Source organism: Pinus tabuliformis, chromosome 2_1 (assembly GCF_031772625.1).
Source record: "Pinus tabuliformis cultivar Carrire ecotype Pingquan chromosome 2_1, CPIR1, whole genome shotgun sequence".
Classification (NCBI taxonomy): domain Eukaryota; kingdom Viridiplantae; phylum Streptophyta; class Pinopsida; order Pinales; family Pinaceae; genus Pinus; species Pinus tabuliformis.
Window position 1 is genome coordinate 491029541 of NC_142299.1, and position 16662 is coordinate 491046202.

A 16662-nucleotide genomic window follows, 5' to 3' on the forward strand; every position below is an offset into this window, starting at 1 on the left:
TGTTGAGGAAGACTAGTCCAATTCCATATGTTCTTAGGGTCGACTTAATCCAATATACATGAGTAAATAAATAAATAAATTCAAAAAGAAACTTCTGCTTGTTCAAATAAGGTGATCTTTAGGTCCATTTTGGTCCTCTCGAAAAGAGGATCTATTGAAATTATTATCTTCATCATATGAGTTGTCCAAAGTGGAATTTTACCATAATTACATAATTTTAACGTTCCTAATCAACAACCCATTCAACCTTGCAAGTTGACATTTTAGCTATTTGCCAAAAACTTCAAAACGTGATAAATTTCACATACAATATCAGATTGAGGTGATTCAAGCGTCGTTGGATTTAGAACAGTGAGATCTACAATTTGTTGCTAGTTTTGAGAATTTTTGAGTATTTTAATTTTGAGCATATTTTTTTATCCCATGGATCGATTCTCTGGAAGGACCAGTCGACGTAGTCATACACCTTGTGAAGATCTAGCTTCGTGACCAAATCCTCCCATCTATTAGTGTGGATGGAATGAATACATTCCTAGGAAATTGTGACAACATCATGTATTTTTCGCTTTGCGAGGAAGCCAAATTGTTCCAAAGAGATATGTTCAGAAAGAGTGGTGTTAAATCTGAGGGCTATGATCTTAGAAATTAATTTACAAGAAATGTTACAGAGGGAAATCAAATGAAAATAAATGAAGGAAATTGGGTGGGATTTTTTGGGGCTGAGGGTGATGAACGTGGTGTTGATTGTGCCAGATACATGACCAGAAGTGTGCGACTCTTCAACCATCTCCAAAAAATCACTACAAGGAAAATACCTTCTGGCGGAGGCTATAACAAAGGTTTTTAGTGTTATAAAATTGGAAAAAAATGTCAAAAAACATATGCTAAAAAAATTGTTTGTGATAGCGGATGTTTTAGAGGAGACTATAATGAAACTTCATCACAAATAAAAAAATCTAGACAGCCAGAGGTTTTAGCAGATGTTTTTTTTCTATGCTCTTCATGGAACAAGTAGCACAGGTGTGCTACTATATAAAAGCACTATAATGCATACATAACTAAAAGTATCGAGGTGTTGAATGCAAAGATCACTGGATCCTTAAATGTTTACCACCATGGCACTTATCTATCAAAAAAATTCCCCAGGGTGTTCTTTTAAGGAACAACACTGGGGCACATAAAAAAATATTGTAGTCTTGGTGCTTTTGTTTAAACTCGGAGCCTCGATGCATATTATTTGTATAAACGCACCGACGCATTAGGGATATGAAAGGAACGATGTTAATTTTGATAATGCACCGGGGCTGGAAGTAATATTTTGTAGGACGAGGTTGTTAGTTCTATGAAACCACTAGTGTGTTAAGAATTACAATGCACCAAGGCGTTAATTGCAACCAATTTCGGTGCTTGAAAAAATAAATGCCCCAGTGCTCTCATTTTCCAAAAAGGCACTAGTCATGCAAAAATATGCTGTCACCGTGCTTTTATATAACATAACGCACCGATGTGTTTTTATGTTATGGATGCACTAATTTTTTGTATCAGATTTTCTCTTTTTTTTGGAAACATCGTCCTGTGACATTGCAGTTATTGTCATTTTTAAAATCTGTTATTCATCGTAAAATTGACATATATCTTATAACAATATTCATATAAATTAAAATTTGATTAGTGTATTTCTATATGATGTTTGGATTAATTTGTTATATTATGATATTTCACATATCTTCATTACATTTAATCATCTATATATTTAATGAGTGGTGTAACATTTCACGACATTGGATAACACAATAGAATAAATTAAAAGGTATTTTATTATATATTAATAAGAGGACCTTTGTCATACAAAATGAGATTGTTATTGGTAACCCCTTGCCTTTCAATTGGGACACTATGTCCATTACATTAAACAAAATAGCTAATTTTCATAGACAGTTATTTTAAAAAATACAACAGTTTGCATTGATATCCAAATAGATCATCATTCTTTGTTGGAACTACTGTAAGTGATCGAGATAATTCCACGACTTGGGTTATTTGGAGGAATGTTTTGTTGATTACATCAATTTTTTTCATCTTCTTGATCTTTTTCCATCTGCAAACATACAAATAAAATGTAATGGGTGTATCTACATTGGTGAGAATAATGAAAATTGAATTAAATAATATACATCAATGCAAATCGAATAACAATGTACCATAGAAAGAAGTGACTCAAAAACTGTGCACATGGTTTCAAAACCAAGTCTCATGCCTTGTTTCCTTCATGTTTTAAACCCCACTATAACTCATAGATTTAATATAAATGTTTTGTTTTGTTTTTTGTTTTTCCTATTAAGTATAAACTCAGAGAAGTAAAACAACATAGACACTTACAAATTCCATAATTAATTTTTGATATGACAACATATACTCACAACCCATATTTAACCCAATCTTAATCAATTCTTCAGATGGATCTTCTTTATATGTTAGCACCTATTTGAAGACATTCAAGGATGGTTGCTGTAAAACAACTTAAGATATACAAAAATGAAACCTTGAGTTGTTATAAGGAAATATTAAGAATTATTCACAAACTTTGGAATCAACTCTTTTCTTCCTTGTTGTCCTGTTTTATGTGCTGAACGAGTTCCATTTTGTTTTCTTTTTTGCAAGAAAATACTTGAAAATTAATATTTAATGGTATATATATATATATATATATATATATATATATATATATATATATATGTACAAAATAAATTATGATTACATACATTTGAAGCACATTGTTGTTGAAATGACTCCTCTCGTGATGCAATTATGTCCATTTCTTTGACCATCTCCCCATGTACACTTTTTTGTACATTCCTACTGACATGTTTCACATATCAGCTCGTTGATCATTTGGAATTTTCATAATTTTCTTGAAGAAAGTAATAAACTATTTTTATATTGATATATGAAAACTAAAGATAACAAAATTGATATTAATAAATGAATGATTTCTAGTAATATATACATATAATTCTAGAAAATCATTTTAATTAGGAATATTACCTTTTGAATGATTCTTTTTTGTTGTTGTATGTTTTTTCTACTGCAAGTCTGACATGTCTTATTGACCATTGCTCTAGAAATACTCCCTGTAGTTTAGATATAAATTGGTTATTAGAATCATTGGATTGATTTTTTTATTGTTAGTGGAAAGTATATCTATACGTTCATTCCACTAGAGTCCTCATAGTTTTGTAAAAATCCCCCCCCTTTTGTGGCTCTGCATAACACACACTAACCAATACATATTAGTTACACTTATATATAGTACAAACATATTTATGTTGTAAAGAATTTACAAAGGATTTGCCTTCTCTAGTTTTTTCTATGTGCTATCATTGTGTCAATCAATATTTTTTTTTACTTAACACATTCTTAAACATTTTTCTATCAATATACAACTTGTACTATTCAATATATTTTATAAATAAATCAAATAATTTTCATCCAAAAAGAGCTCTGGTAACCAGTGAGTTTTTGAATAAACATACAGTTGCGTTTATCCCATTAAACACATTGGGCTTTTAATTGTTCAACACTGTCAGGGAAAATCAAAATTTAAAATAATTTTAAATTATTATGGTGCGATTTGTAACACTAAACGCATCGAAATGTTTTAAAGATGCTATTTGAAATAGGCATGCCGGTGTGTTATATTAAACCAGGAGCAACGATGAACAAATTGGACAAAGTGAACATTGTTATAATATACCGATGCATTGTATTATACAGGGCACATAGTGAACCATATATCGGTTTTTAAAAAAACAGATAGGGTCGACAGGGTTTGGATTTAATTCAATATGCGATTCCCTTACTTTACATGTCAAACATCCTATATATAGTAAGTACACATACCCATTACATCTAGAATGCCTAAAATGAAAAACCCTAATTGTGAAATAGTAGAGGAAGTTAAACCGTGAGATGAAATTTTGTAGGAAAAAGCAAGGGTTTAAGGTAATTATTTTGTTATTTATTTATTTATATTTATATTTTATTTTTTTATTTTTTCTGAATTTTAATTAAATTTAAGTAGGAACAAAGATCGTAAAAGATATTACTAGCAAAATCAATAGTAAATTTTTTATTATACAATTTTTTTTCCTTGAATTATGAATAAATGTAACAGAAATTGTAAAATAGTTTAACAATAAAATTTAAATTTTTTTCTATCTATGGTTTTGAGTGAATCACCATACCTTTCAAATTTTGATCTTTCTGCAGTTCCAAAATATTTTGTTGCTCCACAGTGTTCCCAACATGTCTCTCTTGCAAATGATATGTCTTTTAATTAAACCCTAACATAAATTGTGAAATGTTTCATTAGTAAAATAAATAATAAAATTTCAAATTTGTACTATGAAGGGTTTTTGAGTGAATCACCATACCTTTCAAATTATATTCTTCTAAATAGCTCTACTACTCCAAAGAATTCTGTTGTTGCACAATGCTTCTGGCATGTCTCTCTTGCAAATTACTCCCTTGAAATTTTGGGAAAAATAATGAAATAGTGAATAAATTTTTATTATTTAAAAAACTTTATGAAATTAGATTTCAAAAAATCAATTACCGCTCGTTTTTGAACTAAAATAAAATTTCTCATTTTTTTTTCAATTTGTTCGAACTTCGGTGCATTCGATAGTCAAGCGCACCTGTTCATTTATAAGAAAAACACACTGACATTTTTGGGGCACCAAATTTTCTCAACGCACGGACATGATACAATTCTTTTTCGTTTCCGAAATCCCAAAACAATGTGATTGATTTTTTTAACTCAATGATGTGGTTTGTATTTAACAACATCGGTGTTGTAATTGGTATAAGAGCACTAAGATGGTTGAATTTGTTTTTATTTTCTAAAGTATGGAAACAAGTGCATACTGGTGCTATTTTTCTTTGAAACACATAGGTGCATTTTTTTATAAGAGCACCGATATGATAACAATTTTATTATTATTATTATTATTTTTGTTAAGCTTGGTAGATCCTTCTTTTTCATTATAAAACAAGGAAGTTACAACCACATAGAACCAGGTTAGGTAGTCTCAACTTTCCCAGCGGGAAACCAAGTTTGTTGACCACCTAACCACATGATAAGACATCCAGTGACAAAAAATATTGAGTTTGTCTATCCAAGCTAGATATATTTGATTGTCATGTCCGCATTCATATTCTATTTTCCTATATATATGTATAACTGTAAACTAGAAATTAAAAGCTATTCACATGAGAACTAATAAAAAATAACTGAAAGTTAGCATTCTATCCATCGTTCTCGGCGGAGGCTGATGCGACCAAGGTCGGGTCTATAGGACTGGAGAAAGGAAGCTTTGTCTACACGAACATCCAGGGGAATTGTATCTCCATGCAGCTAAGGCGACTGTACTGTTTCTGCAATTAAAATAACAGATTATGAAACTCTTGCTTATAATTTAGGAAATCTTGGATAATAATCATCCAGATTTGCTCCATAGATTTGCTAAGTAGTTATTTCATCAGCCAATAAAGATGCAGGGTTTGTTTAATTGAGTCCCTCTTCCTCTCGTGTTGCCTGGATCAAGAACTAGGAGCTTCTAGTTCTCTAACTCAGCTTCATCCATGCTCGCTTGTCGATTTATGTCGTCCTCCCATTCTGCTATCAACCACCTGATCTCCTCCTTGGTGCCTTCCTTGTATGCAGCGGTCACTTCACTTATTAGGTTGGCCACATGCTTTCTACCTTGGTGTTTACTTGAGATGCTTGATTTAGTCTCGACCTTGGTCACCCATGGCCTCTTTCCTTGGCCCTTACCTTTTGCCATTCTGCCCAGTGTCTCCTTGTCACAGTACCTGTCGACCAAATCCTTAGGATGGCTCGAAGCTAGCCTCTGTGCTCTTTGCGTCTGAGAATAATTACCGTTCTATGAACCTTCTAAGGGGACAAGAAACCAGGATTTCCATAACATTATGATTTGAATTTCTAGCACCTAAAAGCTCTACCTTTTCACAAAATTCGCCACCCTTGGTTCATTTGTATGACCCAACATGAACATGACCCACACCTTGGTAGCTTTTCCCGAGTAGATGCCTCGACATGCCCATTACTTTGCAAACTCTTTGACCTTGACCTTGGGAGCGAGGTGCCAGTAGCTGGTCAACTACAGATCCCTTAGCTTAGTAGCCAAGCCGACGGGTTCCAAGTCCCGCACCTCCCTTACCCACCTCTGTATCACCATACCCCCATCCACCCTGACTCATTACTATTTTTGCCTTGCCTTGACCAACACTGCAACGAAAAATCTGACCCCTGGGCTCCAAGAAGCACCCAACCCAAACTATGCTTACCTCCTAACTTCCCCTCCACCAACCAAGGCAGGCACGACCAACGCTCAATTCATGCCAATTCTTAGACTTCAAAATACCCCTACCCATGATGGCCTCCCCACTAATGGCTTTCCTTAGGCATTTGGCATTGACCCTCAAGAGCCATTCCTGCCAATTATCCTCAACACCGATAGAGCAGACAAGGAAACTGACTTTCACCAAGTCATACACAATGGCAACATCCTAGCCCCCGACCCACAGGATTGCCATGTAGACAAGACAAAGGTATTCCCCTGGACTATCACCCTCCCCACCAAGCCCGATAATCCCCATGCGAGAGAGGTAAATCCCATTATAGATTGACACCAGGGAGGAACCCATGGAGTTGGGATTATTCCAGCAGATGCCTGACAACATGCATCTCTCCTAGCTCGAATTAATTTCGCCCACAAACCCATTGCCCCCACACATACCCTAATTATCAAACCATATGTAGGGAATAAGGAGAAGCCAATTTAAATACCCGGTCGACAACGTTTGGAGCCGATGGAGCCCCCATTCCTTCCGAAGCCTTTGCTCCACTCTCGCCTTTGGAACTTATGCTCTTCCAAACCCGTCTTTCTATCCTTCACCACAGTCGGTAAACTTGGCCAAATGTTTTTGCCAACTTCCCGCATTCTTGTTGCCTTAAGCATGTTGAAGGCCACTGCACCTTTTGCTTCAAGTGTGTGAGGGGCGGTGACAACATTCCTCTGCGTTCTTATCATAATGACTGCCTTAATAGGATTTGTTCGACAACTCACACCTCGATGGGGTTAATTTTTAATTTATTTAAATTTTTAGTTTTATCTTTTATTTCTTTAATTTAATTTTTTATTTATTTTATTTTTATTTTTATTTTTTTGGAATGCATGAAACTGGTGCAGGTATTATTTGAACGCATTGGTGTTGTTATTATTTAAACACATCGATGTGCTTTGTTCTGATAAGCACACTGGTCGTGTTTAAAACCTATCTGAAATTTTATTTTCACATAAAATGGCATATTAATCTCAAATTATTCTTTAGGATGGTCCACATTAATTATAGTAGTTCATAGTATACATTTTCTGCTCAAATTCGCCTTATTCTTGAAAAATGGTTTGAAAATTATATTGAAATTTAGATTATGGTTATATGGTTCTTGAGATTAATTTTAGATATGCACACAAAACTTTATTTCTAATTTTTCTCGAATGTAGGGACAAAATATTAATAATATCAAATAGCCGATTATTCAAATTCCAGTTTGTTCCATATTGCTAGTTAAAGTCCTTCATGAAGTTCTCCCTTTCCATCTCCAGTAAGTTTAGATTTTATTTATATTTCGATTATCTAATTGATTTTTTTTTAATCCATGTAAAATTGAATGAAAATGTATCCAAATTTGCAGGATCCTGATTCAAAATCGAGTTCAGATGCAAAAAATATTCTTCCATTTCAAAAACGTCGGAAGCTTTTAGTAGGAGCATATGGGAGAGAGAAGGAGAATGAGTTTGCAAAAATGTTTGATTCAAATGGGGAGCTTATGTTTGATGATCCATAATTCTTCAAAACCAATGTTGAGAAATTTCCCAATGGGATGAAAAGGAAATCTATCTTTTATGAGCTGCCATATTAGGAGCATCTTAAATTTAGTAAACACATACCATTTTTACATGATTAGACGGCTTTCAAAGCCTCTCATGTTCTTTTAGATCCAGATCAAGTATGCCCATTTTACAAATTAAATTTGGGAGGATCGAAATAAGATCTGTACTCCATTTTAACCTGCTTTATTGCAAATTAGAGATTGATTTGAATTTGGAGAGGGTGCTCCATATTGTTGTAAAAAACATGAGCATATAGAAACCCCACAAGGAAAAAAGGAAAGTTCAACAAAATTGCAGCCTCCTAGTTAGATTGAATTTGATTTGATTATGTTTATAACAATAGATCTATAAAAAAACATGAAGGAGGTTGCAACCAAGCTCTAATACAATGTAAAACTATTTGTATCACTCTCAATGCTCTAATACCATGTAAAACTATTTGTATTACTCATAATTACAAAAACACATAGAAGACCTCCATTTTATATCAATGGACTCAGACTGAGGGTAGTTAAAAATAACTATGACAACTCAACTAATACAAATTTCTATGTGAACTTAAAACTCACAACTCGCTCACAAGAAAATGAAACTAGGGAAAATACCAACTCTAACACTAATTCAAGCTCTTGAAATATTAATAATGAATTTGAAATTGTGTCATTAAACTATATATTATATTAAATTTATTGTTAACTAAATTATTATAAAATTTAAAAATAAAAGATATATATATATATATATATATATATAGATTTTTTTAACTGTGTTTTTGAATAAATAAATTAATTCAAGATTTTGAAAAACCTCTTTGATGTTTAAATTATACACGTTATATAATTCAAATTTAATATTGTTTAATTAAAAAGTTGAGGGTTAAACTATTCAGAGACACTAAAATCATACTAAGAATTTCACAAACACATATAACATCTTAATAGTTTTATTAGCGCATATTGCCTTACTAATTTTTTTCGACATCCACAAACGAGGATTTTTGACTGCTAATAATTTACAAACCAATTATGAACGATGGAGTGATTTTCACACGAATGACAACCTAAATAAAATAACAAGAATTATTTAGCCTACTATGTGACAATTAATGCACAGGGGCTGTATATGCTCACTGTTGGGTAATCTACTTGTTTAAATTCCACGGTGGACATATACATCCCCTGCGTATTAACTGTCACGCAACAGGCTGGATAAGTCTTGCCTAAATAAAAATGTGTGCGCAATAAATACATATATCCGACAAAGACCTACTACCATGAAGTTTGAATACATATATAAAAGGGGGCTTTCACAAAGTCGATTGTCAGGGTTTTCACCGTCCATATTTCCAATATATGGGCACCACTCTTATGGATTACCTTTGCTCATATGTGTTTTCTCGCATAATGGTGCGTCCTATATCTCTGATGTTGTGGAAATCAACATTCATCTGTTGGTTCTCTTTGCCACTGCGAAGTGTCTTTTAATTACACTACAATCTTATTTAATTCAAGCTCTGAGTTCGTTGTGTTTTAATTTGATTGCATTCGAGCATCATTTGGAGATTGGAACTGTGTATTTGCACAACTTCACTCTTTGATATTTTTGTTTTTGGAGAACATAAATTAGGATAAACTATAATTTTGATTATTTATTTATAATATATAAATATATTTAACAACATTTAAAATATTTAAATCATACAAATTACACATTTCAAAGTTATAATTTCAACAATTTTCTACGACATTTAAAACAAAATTCATTGAAAGAAATCAACAAATAATTAGAATACATGATTCAACAACTCTTTCAAATTGGGAGCATGTCGTCATGTCCTGACAATAATATTCAACAACTTTTTCAAATTTGGAGGATGCCATCGGTGTCACAATAATATTATTCTAGGATTCTAAGTTGAAAATTAAATTTAAATTGATTTGAATATTTAGAGAAAGTGTAATCGATTTTTTAGGTTTTGATTATTTTTTCTTTTAAATATTTTTCAATCATTGTAATGAGTATTACCGCAATGCTAACAAGAATATATATTATATACAACAATTCGGTAATAATAAGTGATAACTTTGACTACATATTAAGGTGTGGCGTGTGATATATTATTAAAATCTATCTTGCCCAGAATGGTCATTGAAGATCACAAACCCAAACCATATACATCATGTCATTGAAAGTCACGAGCCTAAGCCATATACATCATGTTGTCGGTTTTAAGGACATTAGCTATGCGATATAATAGTGGCGTGAAAGGCACGCATGCAAGCTTTCACAGTGTTTGGTGTGTGCCTGGTAAGACCCATGAAACCCTAATATGATATCTTTTCTCCGTACCAATTCCTTCTCATTTCACTCTTATTTTACCATTTGAACCCGCAACATTTAACAAAGTATAAACTTATCACATTTCTATTTCTGAAATCCATGGCACTATGGTGGTTTGTAGCAGGGACCTCTGAGATCCAGGTAAGACACATGGAGTGTGTATTGTAGGACACCAATTAGGTGTTCTCCCTCTCTCTGACCTCCCATGGTTAGAGCATATTGTATGGGTCCACCATTTGCTGCTGCTGCTGCTCCCTTTGCTGACGACTTTGATACATGATTGACATATAAAATACATCAGCCTCACGCATGTTTTTTTTATTATTAAATGAAAAATGTGTTTATAAATATGGAAACATAACTTTTAATAATAAAAAAATCGCCGGTGCGCAAAAAACTCAATCATGAATAGGCTCCAGTGTGATGTCAAACACAACTGCACCGGCAACAGTGCACACATACATATGACGCACCGCTGCTGGTTCACAAATTTAAAATTTTGCACCGAGCTATAGCTATATTTTTCAATATTGTTTTTGTGGTGCGTTTGGTAAATATAAATGCATCGGGTGTAATGCACCAATGTACAATTTATAGCTTTCCATGTGCGTTTTCATTTACAAAATGCACCACAATAATAACTGTGCATTATTTTCACGCACGCTGTAAATTTATGGGGTGTGCCACTATTGGTGCGAGCCAAACATATCGAGCGCACCGCACACGATTTTTTTTTTTACAAAAACAATTGAACTTTTAATATAATTTGCAATTCTAATCTGCTAAAAAATTAAATTAGAGAGAAACATAAACATTGCCTGGACATTTGGTCATTGGGGAGGCATTGTTGACACATAATTAAGAAAAACAAATTTTACTACGGTTTGAAAAAATTGGAAAGTCAGGCAGTGAGAATGGTACGAAAGTATGGTGAGCAAGAGAAGCACTGACATCAGGGCGCTTGCATGAGGTGAGAGTGGCATCGGTTCTTCATAGCTCTCCAACATTGTAAATGGTAAAAATATTTAATGACCGAGAGGTTTTTTTTATTTATTTAACCGTTCGTTTGGTGCGCTACTATAATCACACCGGTGTGGAAGATATCCAAGAGCAGTATGTTTTATTTATTTATTTTATTTTATTTTATTTATTTATTTTTTTTATAATTAAAAAATCTATAGCAGTTCTTTTGGTAAAAATAAAAAATTAAAAACCATCTAGCGATGCTATTTAGAAGACGCCCTGAGGTATTTTAGTACATTACCAGACTGGTGCATCGTTGGAAAATAACACCACATTTTTTTGAAATTTAAAAAATATAGCGATGCTCCTTCTTAGTATGCATCAAGGTGGTTTGCTACATGAAGTGCACCAGTGTTGCAGGTGTATATATCACTGTTAATTTTTAAAAGTTAATATTTTTCCAATGCTATCGATTATTCAAGCACCAGTGCGTTCTGTTATTTAGTGCACGTTTTTTTATAAAAATAAATTTTCCACAGTGCGCCATGTTCTATGCGACATTGATGCTTGTATGGATAGTAAAGCACCAATGTGTTTGTATATTATAGATGCACCATCTAAAAAACATCTTCTTAATCATCCACCCGCCCACCTCCACTAGTTACCTCTACTATAAACAAAATTTTGGGTTATTTTTATAAGGGCTTTTGCAAAAACCTCAGCTAGAAGGTCTTTTCCTTATAGTGGATCGACACCCATTATATCAAACAATTGTATAAGAAGTTCGACAACCCACTCATCAGGTTTGAGGCACTTGTCCTTATTGAATGACTTCAGGACCTTGGAAATATCCTCCATAGTGACTGGGAACCCCAAATTTGCATTTGATTATGGAGTGAACATATTGCGAAAACATTCAATCCCCCATACCTGGTCATGAATATCCACTCGAGCTCGAGCCGAGAACATATTTTCAAAAAATAAAACATCTTCCTTTTGTATATCCTTCGTATAGTAGACATTTCCATTAGAAGTAGTCTCCAGTTCCCAGATTGAATTCAAATTTCTCCTTTGAGAGGCAAAATGGTGGAAGAAATAGGTGTTTCGGCCCCCCTCCTTAATCCAAACCACATGACTCTTAAGCCGCCAGGTGGCCTCCTGAATTTTTAAAATGTCATTTATCATATTCCAATTCCTGTAGTTGAGACATGTGAGATGGGGATGGGGAAATAGGGTCCATAAGCCCAACAATATATTCGATCTCCACCTCAATCCAAGCTAGATATGCCCTTAGCTTTTGTTTTTTATTTCTCTCCCATAAACAAACCACCTGCTTTAATCACTTTATTTTTTGCGAGATCCGACTCATCGCTGAGGATTCCTCTTTAAATGACATAGAATACCAAGCATCCTAGACCAAATTATTAAATTCCTCCTCTTTTAACCAAGTCCTGTTAAACTTGAAAGGGAAACCCTTCCAGGTCTTTTCCCCGCTTCATTAAAGAATGATGGGTGAATGATCAGAGATTTAGCCTGTGAAACCCATGATTTGAGATCTCCCAATAGTTCGATAATATTCTCACAAATCAAGAGTTTGTTGAGCGTCTTCCCAATATGCGTTGAACGAGACCACCCGTTACTCCATGTAGTGATGAGGGGAAAAGGACATACATCCACAAGAAAATTATTGACAAAAATGTTCCAAAGGTGAATACCCAAAGGATCAGATGAGATCGGGTGCCCCAACACTCTTCTTTTGATATGGTGGAATTCAGATCCCCAGCCAAGATCAACGAGCCAATTTTAAGGATCTCACATACCCCAATCCTAGTCCAGAAATCCAGCTGGTCCCAATAAGGGGCATATATGTTAAGAAAATTAAGGCGACATGATAAACCCCTGATAAAACCAGTCAAAAAGATTCCCGCAAAAAATTTGAGGGCTTTCAATTTCAGCCATCTAGGCTGTAAAGTGCCACCAATCCACCAAATAAACCTCTAGAATAAAAAAACATGAGATACCAGTTAAGATAGATAGACAAAAATAAGATTTGGCCCTATCCATAAAAGACATACATTCCTTAATGAGAAGGATACAAGGACGGGCGAAGATAATCAAATGTCTAAGGGAAAGCTTTTTAGAGGCATCCCCAAGCCCACTGAGATTAAGAGAGAGAACATTCATGAATGAACTCCATGGGTGGGCTCACATGCTCTAAGGGCTCGAGTAACATTGGAGGATATAATGGGAACCTCCCTCAGGTCGCCATCCACACTAAGGGTAATGTCTTTTCAGCAGATTTCCCATGAAAATGATGGCTACCCCTACCACCACGACGTCGAACCATAATGTTCATTGCCGATGTAGGGATGATAGAGGGGGCCAAGGAAGGATCCTCTGCGTTATGGATAGTAAGTGGAGCAAGATCCAAAGAAGGGCCATGCAATAAGAAATCAATGTCACTTCCAATGAAGTTTTGTGGGGATGTATCGCCCAGTGGGGCCAAAGGAGGCGTTTTAATGTGTTTATTAATAAACAAAGGGTTAGTGGTAGATTCGACCCCCTCATGAAGAGAGCATCTAGGGAGAGAGACACCCCAAATTTGAGGATCAGAGGGGGAAATGGGGGGAGGCGGGGGAGAGGTAGGCTGAAACAGGGATTCATGTAGAGTTGGATAAGATGGAGGTGCAGAAATAAGAGATGTATGGAAAACCCCCTTTCATGGGGTCTAAGGCAATGCTTCAGTTTTATTTTTATTTTTATGTGGACCTAATAATAGTTTCATAGACCCAAGGATGGGGGGCATACCCAAAGATGGTGGGTGAACCTACCCATGGTTTTGTGCATGGGTTTTGCACATGGTTTTGGGCATGATGGTTTTCTGCCCATGGTATTTTGTAGATTCGGTCAAAGGAACGATGATTAAGGTTGAATCCAGGGTTAGTGGATTGAGGTTTATGAATGCTTCAACATGTATATATATATATATATATATTGCAACATTAAACGGAAAGAAATATCTGTGTATATTTGTTTTATGTTCTCTCCATTGTATATTTTTCTGTTTGAAGATTTTTTTTCACCTGGACCAGCGGCCAAACCACCTGCTTATCTATGGTGCACAGGCTCTTAGGATCCAGGTACACAAAACACCCAATAGCATTACCAATCTCCTCGATAGCCCTCCTAGCTGTCGAGAAATCCAACGACATGCCAGGCAGTTTTTCGCCTAGATAAAACGATTCTGAGGAGTCTCCAACAAATGGTTAAAACCCACATACCACTTATATCGTTGCAAGAAGCTTCGACCGTTCACCTAGGGGGGCTTGATAACACGCTTTGTATCACCCTGATGGAGGAAATGTATATTGAACTAGTTATTTCGGAGAATGTTAACCTAAGGAGTGTATCAGAAGACGGGATTCCATTGTTTTGTAACCCAATCCTGCATATTGCGCTTAGACAGGTTTGCAAATGCCCATTTACGCACAAGAGTGTGTTTTTGCAAGCTTGCAACACGGTCCCAAAGCACATCGTGTCCAAAACTAAGGAGTTTTGTGAGCGAAGAAGATTTTACAACTTTTGCATGCTTTTTACCAGATTTTTTGCCACATACTTCCCACTCCGTTTGCCAACATTTCTCAGCATGTAATTAGCATGTAATTCGTGTTGAAACAAGGCACATTGCCAAGGGAATGAGGCCCATACGAGGGAGGAGGTGCTGACGCCTGACTGGAAGGAGTGTGCTGACATATGCCACCTCATACACCATGGTGGCATGAATAAGGGATTTTGGGTCTGGCGAGTCAGGATGTGGGCCAACCATCCTCACCCCGAAGCCATAAGTCTCCAGAACCATCTGAATTAGTTAGTATGGATCCCGAGACAAAGATAGAAAATACTTCCAAATCTAAGCAATAACGAACTGAAATCTCATATTCAGACATATCTAGAAATATGCCACCGCAAAATGTCCTCAAATGGAAAGTGAAAAGTAGTAAACAAAAATGCCGTCAGCATGAGAGCCTTGAGACATGAATACTAGGGAAAGTTGGACACCGGAAAGACGCTGCCACCCTGAACAAGATATTTCAGATCGATGAAAAGTAGGAAGGAATGACTAGCAACTATAAATACCACGCAATAGTCCAACGAAACAAATCCTTCCAAAAGTAAGGAATAACCAACTCAAAAATCATATCGTTACAAATCTAGAAATCCCACCGCATAATGTACTCAAAACTTTTGCATGGCTGAGAAAAGATGGAGAATATAGGAAGTTGCGGCTTTCCGTCAAGACACTCCAGCCAACTTTTCTTTATATTAACAGACTTCAACATCTACAACAAGTACAATTTCCACTTATATCTCCCCCTTATCTGCAAGAAATAAACAGTCAAATAGAGACAAAGTCTCCAAACCCATATGTGCCCACACAAGACCTACATTCCACTCTGTCACATCTCAAAGATGAGAGACCTTCTTATGTGCTCTATATGAGTCAACCCCAATGAGGACCAGAAGTAGAAAGGCACACAAAAGCAGACCAGCTAACAGGAAAATTTCCACCATCGACATCTCCCACTAAAGTATTCCAGGAGTTTCACCAGATAAGAGCCTTGTCTGCCATCTTTCAGAAATAAGCTATTGCAAATGTAAGAAACACAACCTGAAAATGTACAACCATAGAACAAGTAACAACGCCGTCTAAAACGATGAAATGCAAAGCTCAGGAATGACCAAAAGCACAGATATCCATAACCCTAATATCCCTTCTACCTGGTATCAAATTCTTCTTCCTCACATCCGACATACCTTTTGCAAACCCCAAAACCAGTCCTGACGCAGGGTTACCCTTGCTTTACCCACAGTATGCGTATAGACCTATGCATAAACCATTTTCTGCCCAGGAATTTATATGATGTTCCGGTCAAAGGTTCATTATAAATAACAATGGTTTAAGGCCCCCTTAATTAGAATTCATGTGGAATGATTAATTTATTAACCACATAGTCTAGCCCTTCCAATCCTTTCTATTGGGACTTAATACATCCTCATAAACCTTTATTATTTCTTATGGCCGCACATATATCCAAACCCCACTTTATAACTTTGGGTTATAATTGGAAAACCATTAAAACCCTTCTATTGGCGTTTTAATACATTATAATTCTCCTATAAGAGAATACACATAAAAACATGCATAACATACCTTTTTCCGCCTTTCCTCGGCCTTTGCACATTTCCCAAGAATTGCCTTTATTGCAATCGCTCATCGCAGTTTACCATGGTCATACCACATATATGCTCTTATCACCCCTCCGACTCCGATATGCGACTATTGGAAGCGTTTAAATGACGCTTAAGCCTCAAAAGATTC

General features: G+C 35.3%; 1 pseudogene; it reads right to left on the bottom strand.

Annotated features, from left to right (window-relative positions):
- Nucleotides 1–7115, bottom strand: part of LOC149201069 (serine protease SPPA, chloroplastic pseudogene) — a 32656-nt pseudogene extending 25541 nt beyond the window's left edge.
- Nucleotides 7116–16662: the final 9547 nt, after the last annotated feature.